General features: G+C 52.9%; 1 long non-coding RNA gene across 1 annotated transcript in view; it reads right to left on the reverse strand.

Annotated features, from left to right (window-relative positions):
* Nucleotides 1-18887, reverse strand: part of LOC122572247 — a 91352-nt gene that overhangs the window by 14384 nt on the left and 58081 nt on the right. Inside the window, exons 2-3 of the long non-coding RNA XR_006318426.1 lie at nucleotides 17949-18240; nucleotides 17267-17767 (exon numbers count right to left, since the gene is read on the reverse strand). This is a non-coding gene — a long non-coding RNA (uncharacterized LOC122572247). The remainder of the gene's footprint in view (nucleotides 1-17266; nucleotides 17768-17948; nucleotides 18241-18887) is intronic.

Genomic DNA, 18887 nt, shown 5'->3' on the forward strand with positions numbered 1-18887 from the left:
CCTCCGGTTTGTCGGTTCCACCGCTTTGCTCGATCATGGGACAAAAGTCGGGTCTGAGAGTCCCGTGGGAACCGGAGGAAAGTCACGCTCGCTCAAAAACCGTCTTCCATGGCTCGCGTTTTGCTCGACCGAGCCGCGATTCGTTCTAGGACAATTCTGGTCGTCGGGCGATCGTTTTCGACTCGATCGAATCGCGAGAAAAAGCGTCGCGTACCGTTCGCCTTTCCTCTGTTTTAACGTTGCCATTCCGGAAACACTCGCAAACACGATAGACAGTTTGATACGATTACCAACGGGATAATTACTAGATCGCATCGGTTTTAACATTATGCTTCGCGCCACGACAATGTTACCAGTGTCTGATTTCCGATTACCGTACAATCTTCCTCTATCTCGTTATTTTATTAAGCAATAATTTTCCCCGCTGTTACCGCGATTAACTGTACACACGGGCCTCGCTACCTCGTTACGATTATTCTTCCTTTATTATCGAGAAGATGCGGCGACCTCTTCGCGTGCTCGGGGTCGCCGCACAATTAGATTCTCAGGGTATTACGAGGGTTCCATTACGTTGGTTCGCGTCTCGCTGTTTGTACTCGGCTCGACTATACGCGTTAGAGAGAATCGCTAATTTGTTCGTGCGCGTCGACAAGCAGATATCGCTTCGAAGAAATCGTTGCGCAGATTCGACGAGAAATCGTCCGACAAATATCAAACTATTCGTCTCTGCGTTGGATTTTATTAATTAAACGCGTTTGTCGCCGATCGTAAGTAGCCCGCGCGATAATATAACGGGGCCGATTATATCGCGAGTCGATGTACTCTGACCGACTTATCGATTATCAATCGTTTTACGATCCGTTTATCAATTCAGTAACGATTTCCTCGTTGCCGATCAGTCCAATTATCACGAACGTTTCTGTCGCATAAAATTTGGATTCGGACAAGTTTCTACGCTCGTAGAATCCAACATCGTTGAACGAATTCTGGCAACGAGAAAGGAAAGAATTCCGGCAAACGGAAAACGGCATGGACCAGCGAAAGGTATCGCGGACTAAACAGCGAGAGTTCGAAGCAACGCGCGAGAAGGAAAGCCGAGATTTCCAGAGGTGACATTACGAAGCGGTTCTAGGTATCTTGAAATTCCTACTGGAAGATCGCCGACGCGAAATGGACGGTGTAGGCAAAAACGAAACCGATCGACGGTTCGTGGAATTTAATAGGAGTTGGTGGAGGACTAAAGCTAGGAAGGAAGGTGGCTGGCGCGAACAGCAACGTGACGGAAGCGGTTTGCTCGTTTGTTATCGGTAGGCTCGGCTATTTCGCCGTAAATCGTCGTTATCGTAAGGGATCGTAAGTATCGAAAGGCGCAACGAATCAGTTCGACATACGTACTCGGCGCAGCGATGTCGCTTATAAGAAGGTGGTAGCAGTTTTCATGAAGCCGCCCCGCGGGGAATTGCCCGGCGGTACGGCGGAATAACTTTGCGGTTGATTTATACTTCCGACAGGCGTAACGAGCTTGCGCTCGGACCGCGCTCTTACGCGCGGCTCGGTCGCCGCAAATAGAAATAAAGAATCGATAACGCGCCGCTCGGTTTATTGGCAAAATAAACGAAACGTTTACGGCCAATTCTTATTAGAACGTTGGAATTTAACGGCGCCGTTACTCAACTACCCCTTGTACCGCTTTCTTTTCGGTGTTTCAAGCTCGTCTTGCGCTCGACGATGGTTTTCCAAAGTTGATCGTGGTCGCGTAGTAGGGGGAAAGACCGTACGGCGACGAGACACGGCCTGAAATTTATTCGTCGGGTTTTCAGATGCTCGCGGAGATAACGGAGATGAACAGGAAACGCGGCAGACTCGTTGACTATCAATGAAATAGCGCTGCCCGACTCGTAGACCCTGCTCGTTGTCTGTGCATAGAAATCTCGGGGCGACAGCGACCCGTTCTATTTTCCGTGACGTTATTTTTATCCGAGGCATTGACGTTGCGAAATGATAGATCAGGTATAGGTATGTAGACGGGCAGAAGCACACGGCATCGAACGCGCCGTGCCAAACGCAGCAAACGATCCAGCCGGAGTATCGTTGGCAGCGCGTAAGCAAAAAGCGTATCTAGCCCTGCGACGGACTGGGACTGCGTGGAAAGGGCGAAAACGTGAATGGAAGAAGATGAGAGAGAGAGAGAGAGGGAGAGAGAGAGAGAGAGAGAGGGGCCAGTCGAGAGCGGGCAGTCGGTTTCCGTCTGGTTGTCATCCTTGCGGTTGACGTACCTTATTCGAAGAAGAGTCCGTCCGTAAAGCGGAGGACGAGGGGAGGCAGAGAGAAAGAAAGAAAGAAAGAAAGAGAGAAAGAAAGAGAGAAAGAGAGAAAGAGAGAGAGGCGGCCGAAGGAGGGTGTGCGGGAGGGCAGGAGGATGGAATACATCCGCGGAATACTTAACAACTTTTGGCGGTTGACAGGAGCGACGATGGTAGTGGTGGAGGTGGTTGGTGGGGCAGGGGCCCGGCAGGGCCCCGAAGACTTTGTGCCGTGGGGCAAAGAGAAAAGGTAGAGGAGAGAGAAATGAGAATACAGAAAGGGGCTAGGATCGCGGAGGAAAGAGGCATCCGTCGTGCGCGTCGCGTTTTTTGCCAGTAACCTCCTCCTGTCTCGCCTTTTATTTGGGCCAGACAGGAATTCGGCTAAATGCATTGATTAAACTGCTGACATGGTTCGGACGGCCCGGTGGCCACCGTGTCTCCGCGGATGAGTTCGATCTTTTTTGCCATCTCTCGCCCCCTCCCGTCTGCCCTCGCTCTGCTCGCTGCAAGCGGAGTCCTCCGACTCTCATCTTTGTCCCTCCGTTCTGGATCGCCGTTCGAATCCTTATTTCACGTTCGACGACGTGTTCCAGCGACTATCTACCGGCGGTCGGGTTGTTCGCCGCGGATTTAACAACGAGGCGGACTCGAGTCGCGGCGACGAGTCCGTCTCGATGTACCGGCTTTCTTGCGGAGAAAGAAACCGGACGGCGTACACGGTGTACGAACGACCGGCTGGCTAAAGCAAGCCCCGGCGAGTTCGTTAACGATGGATATTAGCGGTCGAACGGAGTATCTCGAACGAGCGAACATCGTGCCTCGGAGATGAGACGTCTCTTTCTCTTTCGAGTCGCACGGGCTAGACGAACTCCGCCGGAGGACCTATTAGTCCAAGCAGTTGACGAATACGAGTCGACTTTCGTTTCGTTTGGTCGGCTAATCGTAACGGGACGACTTCTGTCCGAGAGCTTTTCCGTCTCGCTCGATAATTACAGACAATCAGGTGGTTGGAAAAATTGAAGGTTGTCGAACAGGTTTGTAAACATAGGAAACGGAAGGGAGAATCGTATAACTCGGTTGCGCGTTGATTAAACGTCACGAGGCTAGACATTATACACGCGGAACGAATATCGTCTATGGTGCCCTTATAATTCGCACCTTCTCGATTAATTACACTGCCGCACACATCGATCGATCGTACGGGTCTCGCCACTCCGTTCAAAGTGATATATAGCGTGGCACGCGTTTTTGTCGGAACGTAACATAAATTTTGCGGTTTGTCAGACTCGGTAAGAAGCGAACGATATACGACTTTGAATTAAATCAATAAGCGATCGGCCGTGTAGATACACTCGGGCCGAAATGAATCGGATGAAAAAAAAAAAAGAACGAAAAGGAGGTCGAGGTGCGCGAAAAACGTGCCGCTCTTACTCGAACCAATTAATCGTAAACGTATCCGCGTGGCAGCAGGTATGTTTGGGCGAAAGGACGCGAATCTTGTCGTCGGAGTTGTTCGGATCGACTAATTACCATACCGGAGAAGGGAATAGCAAAAGGCAGCAAAGGGTCGAGTATCAGCGAGAAAGAAGAGACAGAAGCTCGGCAGAAAGATAACGCGTCTTTTCGCAGGTTGTTCGGTAGGCGAGGCACGAGGTAAGTTTGGCATGCATCGCTCGCTCCTTCGAGCAGCCAACAGCCATCTATGGAATTACCCCGATGATTAATGGTACGGCTGGCTGCAGGCACCCTTTCCGAGACGTTCTTTCCCCTGGCCGCGTTCGCCCTTGCCCACCGCCTCCACCGTAGGCCCTTCTCGAAGGGCCCATCGCTTCGAACTGTTTGGCCACGGCGTAAAAAAGTCCGCACTATGTTAAACCCGTCCTACCTGCCCGTCCGTCTACCGTGCTTCGTCGTAGCTCTTTCCCCATCGCGTCGCCTCGTGCTCGTGCTCGTGCTCGTCCTCGGCCGCGTCGCGTCGCGTCGTTCGACGTTGGTCGTCGATCGTTGGTCGTCGTCGTCGTTGGCTGTTTTTCTCTTTCTCCATTCCCAATTCGATGCCTATCGTTTTCTGTCAACGTCCGCCTCGATCCACTGCGCACGATTAAGCCTGTACATTGGACGGGGAAACGAGCCGAGATTCCACGGGTGTCGCGCTTTCAAACTTTGTGACTTTTTTTTTCGCCAGCAGTCTCCCTCGTATCTCTACGTCTGGCTTTCGTTGCTGCCTACGAACAGTTTTTCTCTCGAAGAGATGCTATCGTAACGACAGAGTCGACGAAATCACCGCGCGGATGATCGCGGTGTAATCCTTGACCGACAGATACGAGGAAAACGGCAGCGGAACAAGAAGAAGGAAAAGAGGAAGAGAAAGAGGAAGAAGACGACGAGGAAATGGAAAACGAGGACGTGGAACGTTGGAGGAAGAAAGAGCGTAGGAAAGCGTAGGAGAACGTAGGAGAGCGTAGGTAAAAGCGAGGGCAAAGTAGAACGAGAGGAGCCGTAAAAGAGCCGCTGGCAGCACGATCGACGACAGCAGAACGCGGTCGAAGGAAGGAAAGAGATACCGAGCGAATTTGGGATTGCATGTCGACGAACAGTAAGACCTCCCAAACAACCCCGACGGGGGCATCTTCCCTGGGAATAGCAGTGATTCGGGGGAAATGTGCAATATCTTCCGTGATCGGGTATTATTACCTCGTGATTACGGGTTTTGATCTAGGCTAGAAGCGTCTACGATCTCCCTTCGTGCCTCTCGCCGTCCTTCTCCGTTTCCTCGAGGATATTTCCAATGGTGCAACACACCGCGATGATGCGCCTTCGTCGAGCCACGGAGAAGCTCCGTGGCCTGACGAAACGAGTCTGCGTCTCCTTGTCTCCTCTTTAGTCGTAGTCATTGTCGTCTTCGGCGGCCCTGATCGTCATGCGATTCGTGACGAGCGCCACTGGAAATCGCCGTGAGAAGTAGCCTGTCCCTCTCTCTCTCTCTCTGTCTCTCTCTCTTCGGCCCTACGTCGCGCTTTTCTTCTCTCTCGTATCGCGTACCGATTACCACCGGCCGGAGCAGTAATGAACGACCTGTGCCGCAATGCCGTTGTACCATCGACGGCCGTGCGGTTTCTCTCGTTTGACTCTGCCACGAAATCGTCGTAGTTGGCGATCGACCGGTAAACGCGACCGATATCTAACGGTGCTGGTCTCGAGTCGATGGGATCGCACGATCTCTGGCTGGCTGGCGAGCGTGGATTCGGTCCGCGGTAAAGGATTTCGGCGAGGCATGCGAATTGGCGATTGCAAAAGAAAAGTCGGATCGATGAGGAACGGTGGTGGCGCGAACGCTAATCCCTGACATCGTCGAGCGCACACCTACGAAATGATTCTGCCTGTAAAGACTAAATAGGCCGTTTTCTGCGGTAAACCCTTCAATTACCTCGGCGCTGATGTTCCCCGGGTGAAAAGGAATCAGCGAAGGAACGACGGGCAGAACAGGATGTGGAATTGGCGCGCGGCGGAAAACACGAGACCGAAGGAAGCGGGCGTAGGTGCCGGTGTGAGAGAAGAAGGATGCACGTAGAGGGTAGCCGAGGGCCGGCCGTTTAATGACAGGTAGCACGCGAGAGACCGCGCGGTTCGCACGTAACCTGCTACTTTAGACCACCGTACGTGGAGAGATCGAGCCAGCCACCGTGGAGACATTGGCGTGTGACGAACGCGGCGACGATGATAAGGGGTGAACGGCTGCCTCTACGGGGAAAGAAAGGTGACGAGCGAGAAATCGAAGAAGCAGCCGGCAGAGAAGAGACAGCCCGCATTGCGGAACGATGCGCAACAGCTGCACCTGACACGTCATTTGCAAGGAACTCGTATCAGCACCGGCGATACCTAATTATTATTCCATGTGCGCGAGTGCGTGCATGCACGCTTTATCCTTCGCACAGAGCCGAGTCTTTGCGCGCCTCTTGTCTCGTCTCTCGTCCCGTCTCTCGACCCGTCTCTCGTCCCGTCTCTCGTCCCGTCTCGTCTCAACTTTGCTAGCCATTCGTCTTGGCACTTGGCGACGTCCACCCGTCCATCGGATTCGCGCTTCTCCGCCTCGCTCCCAAACAAGGCCCACAGCCTTCCACCACGGGATTTATTCGGTTTCTAAGTCGGCGCGCACGCGACGTGGTTTATTCACGATCTACGGGAATTCTCCTATTGATATTATCTAATCCTGTCGATCCACCAACCGGGGGAAAGTCCTGAGCGTCTAATGTATTCCCATTCCAGGCACACGTGACGCGCCGCTTATGCGGAATTACATCGCGCCAACACGAGCCGGCTGGTGTTTCGTGGCCAGCCGCCACGCCATCCACCATTTGATTTCTTCATCGCGAGCTCGTCTTTCCCTCGGCGATGCTTTTGCTCGACGCCTACGCGCATCGTTCCGTGCCAAAACACCTTGGAATTTGCGACAAACGCAACGGCGGCGACGGCGGCCACGACGATGACGACGACGAGGACGACGATGACGAATCATCGACGATGGACGCCGCGGAGTGTCGGAGAAAGAAAGGGAAAAGAGGGAGACGAGATCGGAACAAAGTTAAGTCGAATTTCCAACGGCAAATTCGTTAATGCGCCGGCAGCCGGTGCCTTTTGTGCGGAGGATCGGCGAGGGGTCGAAAAATCGCTCTGGGCATCGAAATTAAACCGTCACCGCTCGATCGTGGCGAAGTCTTGGAATGAAATTGTCCGTCTAATTTTATCACACCGGGTTTTAAAATGATGGAAGGTCTCTCCGGGATAAGCCCAAGGGGATCCGAGGTCGGCTTTAATAAAGAACCTCCTGGCGTATATACGGCTACGATGGAGACTCGTACGCTCGTTTTCGAACCAGAAAATGCGTAAATCCTGCGGAATCCTCGCGGCTCTCGCCAACTGAATTATTTTACGTTCCGCCATTCAACGTTTAACATCGCCCTTTTTCCCATGTTATCCTTCGTCCTCTTTTCAAGGAGAGAGAGAGAGAGAGAGAGAGAGAGAGAGAGAGAAAGAGAGGTTCGCCAGAGTCGAACGCCGTACGTATTTACCGCGTTACCGTTCTTTGACTCTCGTTTGGCTTTCGCGCGCGTTGATCGAGATTTCGCGCATCGGTCGGCAGTTTTCACGTAAACGTTTTCGAGCGTTCGTTCAACGGGAGAAAAGCTAGAACAGCGGAGACGAGGTCGGCCAAAGGGGGGAATAGCTGGAGAAAATGGAAAAGTTTTCAGCATTAACAAACCGATTCCGTAGTTAAAATTCCTGGCTTATCGTGAAGGAGCTCGCGCACGTTCCAGGTTCGAAGTAACCCGCGGAAGCCATTTGCCAGGCACGATGGGTAATTAGCGCGCGGAACACCGATTCGTCGAGATAGCGGTCGGCCTTCCTCTTACGTAACAGCTAGCCGTGCGCAAAAAGTATCGACCGTCCACCTATCTGCTGGCCGTATCCCGTGACCACGGGTCTCGCTCGCTGCGTACACAGATAGCGTAAGTAGCTTTTTAACAGCGATTCGCGCGAATCGTCCTCGTGTCTCGCGGTCGATCGAGATAACCGCGCGATTGCGTTTGGCCGCGCGGCATTACCCGGAAGCAGGAAAAGTCGGCAGGCATTCTCTCGATTGCTCATCACACCCGTTCACTTGGCCAGACCGACGTCGCCCTGATCGCGACGGACTCCTATCGTTTTATCTACCGGCTTAATTATCCGCTTCCTCCGTATCGCCTATCGTTTCTTGTCTTTGAAGCGATCGCGCTCGAGACGCGTGAAAATTATACCCTCGGCGGTCCTCCGGACGTTTCGCTTCGCGCAGCCAAACGCGACCGGCTCGGGACAACAAGTTTCCCGAATTACTGACACGGAAGCGAGAAGTTGCGAAAGGCGCCGCCCCGCTTTCGCTCGCTTCGCGTGCAACTCTTAAATCTCGTAATTCGCGAGATAATCGCGGATGGTTTATGGGTTTCGTGTCGGGCTAACGAATAGAGTCGAAGCGGACCACGGCTGGTCCGAATCCGCCGAAACGACGGCGTAAAAAATGCACGATAATCGTAAAGCGAACGAAAGCCGCTTTATTCCGGCCGATACGATTCGCATCCGCGGTGGCGAGAGCACGATTCCCGGGTCGCGGCGTTACACATGTTGCTCTTAAGGTTTAGTGGTTATTATCCTGGCATCGGCGCTCTTATCGGCCATGCAAATCAAATCGTAAACGGCGGAACGCTGGAAACTATTCGTGGTCCGATTACGACTAACGGAACGAAAGGCAATAATGCCGGTGTATCGGTTTTACGATTACAGATATCATCTAAACCCCGCGTCTGACCAACCATTCGGTATTCGTTTCTTTTTGCCGAAAGTCGAACAAATCTAAAACCGTGTCGTAGCCGGATGTAGCCACGTTTACGATCATCGAACCGCTGTCACGATCGTCCGATTCTCGTAAAGATTCTCGACGATTCGCGAAAGCGTTGAACGAAACTCGAAGCAACAACCAATGGGCTCCATTTAGATAAGAAGCTGAATGGAATACACGAATAGAGCTAATAAAGCAGCGGAGGATGGAGCGCGAGCGACCGTTTCAATGAAATGGCCCCATGGGTGATAGCAGGGGCACCCCATGACTGCGACGTGATTAAAACTGGCGTTGAACCGTCGTTACCAAAGCCACGGGGGGCTGATTGCCGTAGGAGGGAGAAGAGTTCCCTTCTTCACCCTCCGCTTTAGACTAATTTATCGGAACGTCCTCCACGTCCGAAACTCTTTGGTTCCGTTGCTATTTTCGCGATCCTCTCCTCCTTCTCCTCTTCTTCTTCCTCCTCCTGCTCCTCGTCCGCCTCTTTCCTCTCCACCGTCGGATCCGCACGTACTTTTTCCTTCTGTTAATTCACCAATGCCGCTCTAATTCTTATCGTACATGTCAGAAATTTGTAACGGCCTGATTACTACTCGTTATCAGACCGGAAAATAAATTGCGCTTTGACAGTATCGTCGATACTGTTGATCCGCGTTGACGCCCGTTTTAGATAACGTCTCGTCGGCTATAATATTTTCCGACGAGAATTCGAATCGACCAAGGTCGGCATACGTCACGAGGTTGATCGGTAAAACTAAACGCGCATTAAGCGTCAGATAAAACGTATTTTCGTAACCTTGTGCCGTTTTTGAATTTCGACAGCGTTACCGTTAGCTCCAACGTAGTTGGCAGCGTCGTATTATCGATCTCCGTACGGAAAGCTCGTCAAGTCGTCCGACCAATAACGACAACCGCTCGATTTCATTCGCTTCGCCCGGGGACTTTGCCGTTTCTAGCGCAGAGGCTGGCAAGCAAGGTGTTTAAAGAGGCGGCGAGTTTCGCTAGAATTAGCGACGCAACGGCGTGCTCGCACCGCGTTTTACTCGTTATCGTGGCACGCACAGAATACGTTTTCACTATCGCTTATTGTTGGTTAGCCGCGACCTACATGCATCCGCGATTATTCCTGTTCCTTCTCGCGAAAGGAACTCGCAGGTGCGTGGCGATTCGACGATACGCGCTCGACCAGCGTGGTGCCAGCCGACCGATATACGTCTCGTGGAAAGCGCATTTGTCAAACCGTTCGCCGAGAATTTTATTTTTCCGGCACACGCGCACGCACCGCGCGTATTTTTAATTACGATCGGTGTAACTGCGCCTCTGGCAGCGCGAATCCAGGTCGAGCCGACTTCTCCAGAGCAAGCAGCGACCGAGCGACCGAGCGACCGCGCGAAAAATATCGCCGAGAGGCGGCATGCACTTTCGAGGAACTTTCGGAAGAAGGAGGAAGGGTAAGGTCGCGGCGTCGCGTGGACGGTAATAAGGGACGTTGATACGTCGAGGGAGCGAAACGGTGCGCGGGGTATCGCGTGCGACACCGAATCGGGCCGGGCACGGAGAATCGGTCGACGTCGCTTCCCCTCCCTCGGCGTCTCCTTGACAAGCGGGTGTTTAATTGGCGTTGAAACCACCGGTGTGACGGGAACACCGTGGCCGTGTCGTCGGCCGAATGCCCGAATGCCTATAGCCTGCAGGATTCAGGGGGATCCGCCATCGCTGGTGCGTTACCACGGGGAACCCGGTAATTACTCGCAGCACGCAACTAGCTACGACCGCGTACGTGCGTTCGCCACTCTTCCCGCCTCTTTCCCTCGTTCTCCCCGTTTCTCCGCTCCACTCTCCTTCGTTGTTCCGTGTCGCGTCGCACCGCGTCCTTTCGTTTCCATTCGTTTCCATTCGTTTCGTTTCGTTTCGTTTCGTTTCGCGCTGGACGCAAAACGCGTAATCGCACGCGCACCGCTTCGAATCCGTGGCCATCGTATATCGCCGCCGCCGGATGCTACCAAACGACAGGACGTCGAGTCCATCGGTCTTACTTATTTCACGGAAACGCGGCGAGGAAGCTTGGTCGATGGTTCCGGTCGGCGAACGAACGAAAGTTTTCGTCGTCCCAATCAGTTTTCAGGAAGCCGTTGGTACGATCCCCTCGCGGGTTAGCCAGATAATCCACCATTTTGAAGCAGAGCGACAGGAAGCCCGATAATTACGGGAGCAGCGTGCGAGTAGAAAGAAAACGGCGCGGAACGATAGCGATGGCGGTGGCGATGGCGTCCGTCGGGTGTCGGGCGTCGCTTACGCGACACGCGTCCCTCCTACGCACTCGCCGCCCTTTCCCGTTACCGTCTCTTTCGTATTTGCAAGCTTGTCTGTGCGGCACTCGCGATAACTCGACTCGACCGAGGCAGCCCGGCGACGAACAACAGGCCAGGATCCAGCCCGTTGATCAAACGACGCGTAACTAACCTTGCAGCAGCGACCAAACGAACCGCGAACTATTCGTAATACTTTCGATTTTACAGATCCGTCAGGCTGATGGAGCGCAAGTTCAGCCGGGGCTACGAGTCATTAAGTAAAAGGAGCGCGAGCACGAGCGCGAGCACGTTATTAGCGCATCGGTGATTAGTCTACCGGTTGCTCTCACATTTGCATGAGTTCATGAATTCAATCGCTACCATTTGCCTTGCAGCCAAAGGCAGAACTCGCGCAATGGGAATCCCTCGGTGCCGCTTCTCAACGCGTGCAAATCGCCGACTATTCAATCACCGCTCTAAGACATTGCTTTCAACTTTTATGCAGCTGTCTGACGTTAATGAGAAAGCCACGCACTGTTTTGCGTTTTTACATAACAAAGAATATTTCAGAGACCGTGTTACGCGTCTATTTTAGAGACAATCGACTTTCCAGCCGCGTTAATCGCTGCGCCGCAATGAAAAGCCACCAAAGCTCCAGCTGGCAAGGATAATCGGTTTTCGAGGCTGGGACGCAGATCGTCGTCACCGATGAATCGACTGTCGGATTCTTGCAAACATCGCTGCGGGAACGCGTGCCACGATGCACACAAATTCACGGCTAATTATTCGTCCGCTCTCGTAGTATCGTAAATCTTAATGAATATGCTCGTAGCGAATGAAAAGCAAAAACGGCGATTATTTTTATGGTTGCGTGAATGGATGTTAAACCGGTACGCAGCGTTCCCTATTATACCTGACACGATAACGCTCGTCGGGCCATTTCGTAATAATACGCAGACTCCTAAAGGTGTTTGCGGTAACCGCGATATTTCTCTAGGCCACTCTTATAACCTTTCCTCGCTTCCCTGTCGAACGAAACGCGCGAATTGAACGTAACGATAGAGGCGAAAACGATTTCGTGGCACGAACGACGCGGCTCGAACACCTACGGTTACGTAATTCCGATGAAAATCGCATCGAGGGAAAAGCGATCGATTCGATACTTTCTCTTTTTCAACGAAACCGCATCGAAATCCCAAGGAGAAAGAGCCAGCCGTGCACGGACAGGCTGGGGCGCGAGCGCGAGTTTCCTGCTCGGCGTACAGACCCTTAAATAATCGTTTGACCGGCGCGATTCATCACGAATCCGAGATATAAACCTTGGAGCGGAATTCGCTGGTAAGAAAGGTGCGAGTGGCAAGCGTGGACATTAATTTAACGGTGCATCGAGGCGGCCCGGTCGCTGGAATTCCTCGGGCCGAAACGGGTGCAGACGTTCTTTTATACGGGGACTTGTACGTACGTAAAATCGCGTCGGGATACCATAGCCTATGCGGGCAACGGTGGCGTCTTCGTTCTCCATAAATCTCCCTTAAGAAAATACGCACCGCGACCGTTAAGTAGAACGTCAAATAATTGGAAGAGGTGGACGAAAAACGCGCGGTCGATCGGCCCGTTTCTCTTTCCGAGCGAACGAACGGACCGACGAATCCAAGAAAACGCCGACCGGTAGAGGAAACTGGCGATAATCCGCTATTTCGTTCTCGTCGATTCGCTTCGATGGTTTTTGTCGGGATGCCCGTTTACGCTTTGTCGGACAATTATCCGACTAGTCTATTATTGCGTCATAAATTGTAATTAGCGGTCCGGCAATGCGATGCATTTAACTAATAAATTCATTGGCCAGTGTGGGCAAATTAATGTATGGTAATCCGGTAGATTCCGTCAGCAGTTGAAATTAGATCAGTTATCGGAGAGGGACGGCGGCGTTTGACGAATCGTACGGAAAAATCGGGTAATATGTTTGTCGCGTTAGGATCGTTTAACATCGAATAATCGTTGATAAAGCGGTCGCAGTTGGCGCGCGCAGTTGGAACTCGAAATGGCAGGCCGCGTGGGCACGGCAGAACGAAGAAAGAGGAGGTAGAAAAACAAGGCGATTAAACCGAAGGAGAAAAGAAACAAATCGCGCAGCCCTTACCAACGCGATAATTCGTTACGGTCCACTTGTAACGATAGCCGTTCGCCCGTTATCCGTTCTGATCTCGTAGTAGATCTTCGAGCCTATTAATTACCTTCGTGGAGGAAGAGGTGGGGTAGCGGCGCGCCTTGTCGGAGAAAAGGGGGTGCTGGGACACGGGGGTAAAAGGCACTTAGAGTAAGAGTGTATAAAGCTGGGCGCGCACCCTCTGCTGCAGGCGAACGAACAACAGACGGGTGGCCGCTTTGCCGTGGAGAGTGGGGAATATTTAAAAAGTAATATCAATTACATTTGCATATTCACCACCCACCCATGACCCGCCACCGTTCGCCACTCTGTCCTCCGTCCTTTCCTCCTCTTTCTCCTCCGTTAGGCCCACCCCTCTTACCATAGGGGCTGTGTGCACGTTTCACCCTGTGCTGGTTATCTGTTGAAAAACTACCTGCACACCTTTTACTCGGCCTGGGAACTGCTTGCACGACGCTGGACACTGATCAACGTGGACGACGTGCCGCGCGAGACTCGATCGTCTACCTTCTACCGTGTTACGTTGGCGGTTTCCGGAGGCCGGGAGCTTGGTCGTGCGACGAAACCAGGTCGCTCGTTCACCTTCTCGGCGACGCGCGTGCAAAAGCGTCGACGAGGCCGAGAAACTTGGACGCGCGATCGAAACGGTCAGCGACGAACGCAGGATTTCGGAAATATAAGGTTTTATCGGTGACAGAGACGAACAAGGGAGTCGTCTGCGCTGTTAGATTCTTATGGAAACGAGGAATACGAAAGGGAACGAGCGTCGCGGACGGTCTGCCATTTCCTCGGTCGTCTGCTCAGCGAGATTTCACGAGAGTGACGAGGGGATGGAGGCTGTTGCGCGCTCCAGCGAAGGCTCACTTGTATCGGTGTAAATCTTTGTTTGCAGGAATTTACGTAAGGGCAAAGCAAGTCCCCGGCAGCGAGGCGCCGCAATACGATAATGCGATAACGCCTCCACCCTCTCCTGCAGATTCTTCGTTGCTCGCAGCTTCCCCCTACCTTCTTCCAGTTCTCCATTTTCAGTCTACGAAACCCCTTCTCTCTTTTCACCGAGGATTTCGCTATTGTGCCCGTGCCGATTGTTACTTTACCCAGCCGTTAACATAACAATACGCAAATGCGGCCCGGTCCTTTCGTTTCTTCGTTTCTACCGAGCTTCTTTTGTCCCTTTTCCCGCGTCCTCGACTTTTTCGCGTCGTTCCTCGATATCGCGGCGGTTATGAAATTTCGCCCTCCCCTCCCCCCCTCGCCACGTACAACCTCGCTGGCCAACGAAAGATTATTTTTCCAAGGATCAAGCTGCGAGAAGGTTAGAGACTTTACGCGGGAAAGTCTGGAAGGTCGGCGAGCAAAGATATCGTGTAATCCGGTTAACCGACGTACCTTTTAATTAACAGTGGCGGTAAACAAAGTAATAGTTCGGAGGCACGATCGTTTCCTTTTTTCGCGTGGTTCGCCCTTAGCGCGAAGGTTCGGGAAACCGAGGAGAGTAGTAGTCGGCTAGCAAAAGGAAGGGGAGGAGACGCGAAGGAGCGAGCTGGAACGAGAAGTCAGAGCACTCAGCGTGGCTAATTGCTCGAATCATTAAGAAAAAACATGAAATCTAAGCCCCGGTTCTGCGGCGCGGACTACAGTGGGAAGCCGTAGATAGCGATCGCTCGCGTACCGTAATGAAAATAATCACGGCAGCCCGGCAACGATAACTACGTTTTAGCCCGAGTTATTACAGTTTCCCGCAATCCGGCTCGTTTGTCCTTGCGCCGCGCGCAATCGAACGTTCCACCGAAACCGCGGTTTCTTTTTCGTTTCGCTGCCTCGTTTCGCGTTCCTCGCGTTGCTCTCGGATGCCGTAAACCTGCCCGGACGATTCCCATGGCTTTCCCCTCTTCGACCAGCGATCGATATTTCGATCCAAAGACGGCGAAAAGTCGTTGGAGGGTCGTGACGATGGTTGCGGAACCGTGGTGCAGGCCAGATAACGCGTTATCACGAGAAAATACAAGCGTGGCGCGGGTAATTTCGCGCAATTATCGTAACTCGTAGGATCGTGTTTCTCGAGCGTAAGAAAAATTGCGGGAATAATTAGGCTGGCTGTGGCGTCGGTTGCAACAGCGGCCGATGGAAGGCGTGAGTACCAAACAGCCGGCTCGAATGACGCTCCCGCGTCCGCCTGCAGGCTCAGGTGGCTTCGCTCTTCGAGTTTCCATTGTGCGTACTGGGGTGCATACATTATTTTCGTCGGCTTCTTTGCCCTCCGCGTGGCACCCACACTGGGCAGGTGTTACCGTGCACCCTGGTACCCGTCCTCTTATCCTCGATAACTCCGCGACCGAATTTATTGCCGGACAGCCTCGTTTTCGTTGCTCCGGCTAACGATTGTTTCCGACCTTGCTCGATACGGGTCACAGCGTCGTACGAGGACGAGGACGAGGATCTACGACCTACGAGGATGTTCCATCGAGTCATGCTATTCTACGCCGACACGAGATCCGACCGTGTCCGACAAATCGGTCGATCTTTTCAATGTCCTTGATAGCTAATTAGCACCTTCTTTCGAGTCGAGTCGAGTCGAGTGGAGTAGAGTGGAGTTCGGAAAGCGAGAAGAAAAAGGAAAAAAAGAAAGATAGGAAGAACGAAAGGAGGAACGTCTGGTTGGAGAATCGAGCAGGACACACGAGCCTCGGTGGTCGATACCGGGAACGTAACGATGAAACGGGGCAAAGTCTCTCACGGGTTCGAGCCGGCGTTCATGGGAACACAATTTGTGGCAGCCGCGCATCGCTGTGTACGGTGCCGTCGCTTTATTTAGATTTTATTTCAGTAAAAACCTCGTCGCGTACGTGACGGCACGTATGTACGTATCGCATCGCACCGCACCGTGCGGTCCGCCTTCGAGCGACCTTCCTTCGTCTCCGTTCTCGCAATATGCCTTCTTCCTCTCGTAACTTTGCTACAGATACAACAGTATCGTTCTCTCCTTAACATAGACGTCGAGGAATCCTGGCGAGGACTCGTGTGCAACGGAAGAAGAGCAGAAAAGCAAAGAGTGGCTGGCGTGCTCGCGTGCGCAGGTGCAACGGTAATAGCAGGTAACCGGAACGGATATAACGCGGTAGACACCTTTGCGATAAATCCACAAGGTTCGAAGCGTCTAGAACCCATCATTTGCGAGGTACGAAACGAGCAGAGAACGCGACGACAGGTAGCGATTAGTCGTAATATTCGAACGGAAGATTCTATCGATGGTCTCGGGGAATCGAGTGGAACGAACGATCGCTCGTTGGGAATAGGCATCGCGCTCTCGGCAACGCGCTCGATCGCTCGGCCAAACTATACACGCCAGGTCTCCTCGATAGAGGTGTCCGCGTGACGGTCGAGTGGTTGTCGCGTCTCGCGGCTGGATAACTCGATGCGAGAGTATTTACTGCGAAAAGTCCGGAGGAGAAGAACGGCGATGGGCGATCCGGCGAGAAGAGTCGAGGTTAGGAGGCAGGAGGACGGAGCAGGAGAAGAAAGGAGGAGGCGGTGGAAGGAGGTGAGGCCTAATATGGCCGCCATCCTCTGTATTCCGGTCGTAGACGGAGAGGCAAGCAAGCAAGCAGGCGCGGCCCCAAAGGCAGCTTTCAATGCCAGTCATCTCCCGGAATGCGCCTCAACGAAGCGTACTTTGTATTCCTGATCCGCGCTCCGCGCTAAGACGAGAAGGCCTTCGCGCGATCTCTTTGAGGACACGGGGCCACGCCACGACTCGGCTCGGCTCGACTCGGCTCCGCTCGAGCCGACTTATCCAGAAGACGAGACGAGACGAGACGAGACGAGACGAGACGAGACGAAAAGCGACGTGGCGCGACGGCACTGCGATGTTTTCGCCACCGATCATCTGCCTGCCTCTCTTTCTCCCCCTTTTCACTCTCCCTCTACCTCTCTCCTTTCCTCTCTCGTGTTCCTCTTTGCGGCCATTTTGACTCTTCAAGGCGCCACCTAGTCCGCTTCTCCGCTTCGTCTACCGTGACGACTACCGCGCGCAGCGCACTTGCGATCGCCGTCTTTCCTCTTAGTTTCGAAGTTCGAAAGGCGGTGATAGCTAAATCCCCGTAGACAACAATTCCCGTTCGTCTTCACCTACCTTCCGTGTTCGTCCGTCTTCCCGCTAGGGGATACCATCGGTATGATTCAGTCGAAGAGATCCTCCGGATGTCGGCGCGGCGACCAAGCACGTGACTCCTTCGACGTGCGCTAGACACGTGATCTCCGACGTACACCTTGGAACCACCAACACCAAGCACAGACCAAGACGACCAGAGCCACTTAGAGTTTTCACTGAGCGGTTCGAACGGATAGACTCGAACGGACTCGAGTAGACTGGAGTTGATTTCCGCGACTCGAGCAACTACGGGAAACGGGCGAAGGAAGAGCGGAACGTGGCGTGAACGCGCAGCTAGCCAGCAGAGAGAGCACACCGGGGTTCCTGGCAGACAGGGAGAGGAATACGAACTAAGGGTTCTATATCCATCCTACGAGCGACGAGGAGCTGGGCCGAGTCGAGCATAGCATAGGGAGCAGAGCAAGGAACACTGGCACCACTCCTGGTAGGGGTAGCCGACGTCCGTCCCGAGTCTTTCCTCATCTGCAAGTCGTATAACCGAGCTAATTATCAAGTTAATATGGCCATTCTGTATGGAACCCCGCGAGAGAGTGGGTGGAAGCGAGATGCCCGCAAGGGGTGGCGCCCGGCGTGCGAGCGAGACGGCCTGAAGTACATTGATATTATAAGTTGCTTCAATCGCTGTATTCATTTGTAAACTAACCAGGCTAAATGTATTCACCACCGCGAGGCGGCGCGCCGATAGGCGGAGCCACGGGTACCCGGGCTACGACGGCGCCCTTCCTTCTTCCTTCCTTCCTTCCTTCCTTCCTTCCTTCCTTCCTTCCTTCCTTCCTTCCTTCCGCCCTTCCTTCCTTCCTTCCTTATTGTCTCCTTCATCCTTCCTTCCCTTTATTCCTGTAATTTCCTCCGTTTACATCCTCCACGTACCGTACTGTTTACACTTTCACCTTCTTCTAAGTCGCCGTCGGAGTTGCCTCTAGCCGACGTCGACTCTAGTTCCAGAAAATGTTGCCTCAGTCTAGGTAAACTATTAAACTAGGTATTTTAAAAACGCAAAAATTCTAACTATCATTTCGAACGTAATCGCCGGATTAATGCACGGTGGGAATAACTCCGAATTTCTTGAAAAAATCATACTTCTTTCGGCTCGTGACGAAGAACATGAGCAGCGACTGCTTTTCGCACGACGGTCGACGAGACGATCTTTTGGACGCAAGTTTCCGGAAGATTCGATGGATCGTTAGAGAGATCGATGCGCGTTCAAGGGATCAAAGTTCGATCGATAAAGCACGGAAACTTGTATTTTAAAAGGATACAGACATCTCCGAAATGGCCGCGACGGTACAGAGAGGCCCACACTCGGCTCGTCATTACGTTTCATGTATTCAGATTTTTTCCTCGAGCAGGCACGAGCTGTCTGTATTATTATTCCGGAGCAACTTTACGCCCACCGCTTCTTTCCTCTCTCTCTCTCTCTCTCTCTCTCTCTCTCTCTCTCTATCTCGTTTCTACGTGGTACTCGTCTTTCTTCTCGCATGGTGGCGTGGTACCATCGCGCGCCTAGTCGTCATCTTCGCCGCCGCCTCCCTCCTCATCGCTGTCGCGCGGCAGAGCTCTCCGCGAAAGACGACGAGGACGA

This window comes from Bombus pyrosoma, linkage group LG10 (assembly GCF_014825855.1).
Source record: "Bombus pyrosoma isolate SC7728 linkage group LG10, ASM1482585v1, whole genome shotgun sequence".
Classification (NCBI taxonomy): Eukaryota; Metazoa; Arthropoda; class Insecta; order Hymenoptera; family Apidae; genus Bombus; species Bombus pyrosoma.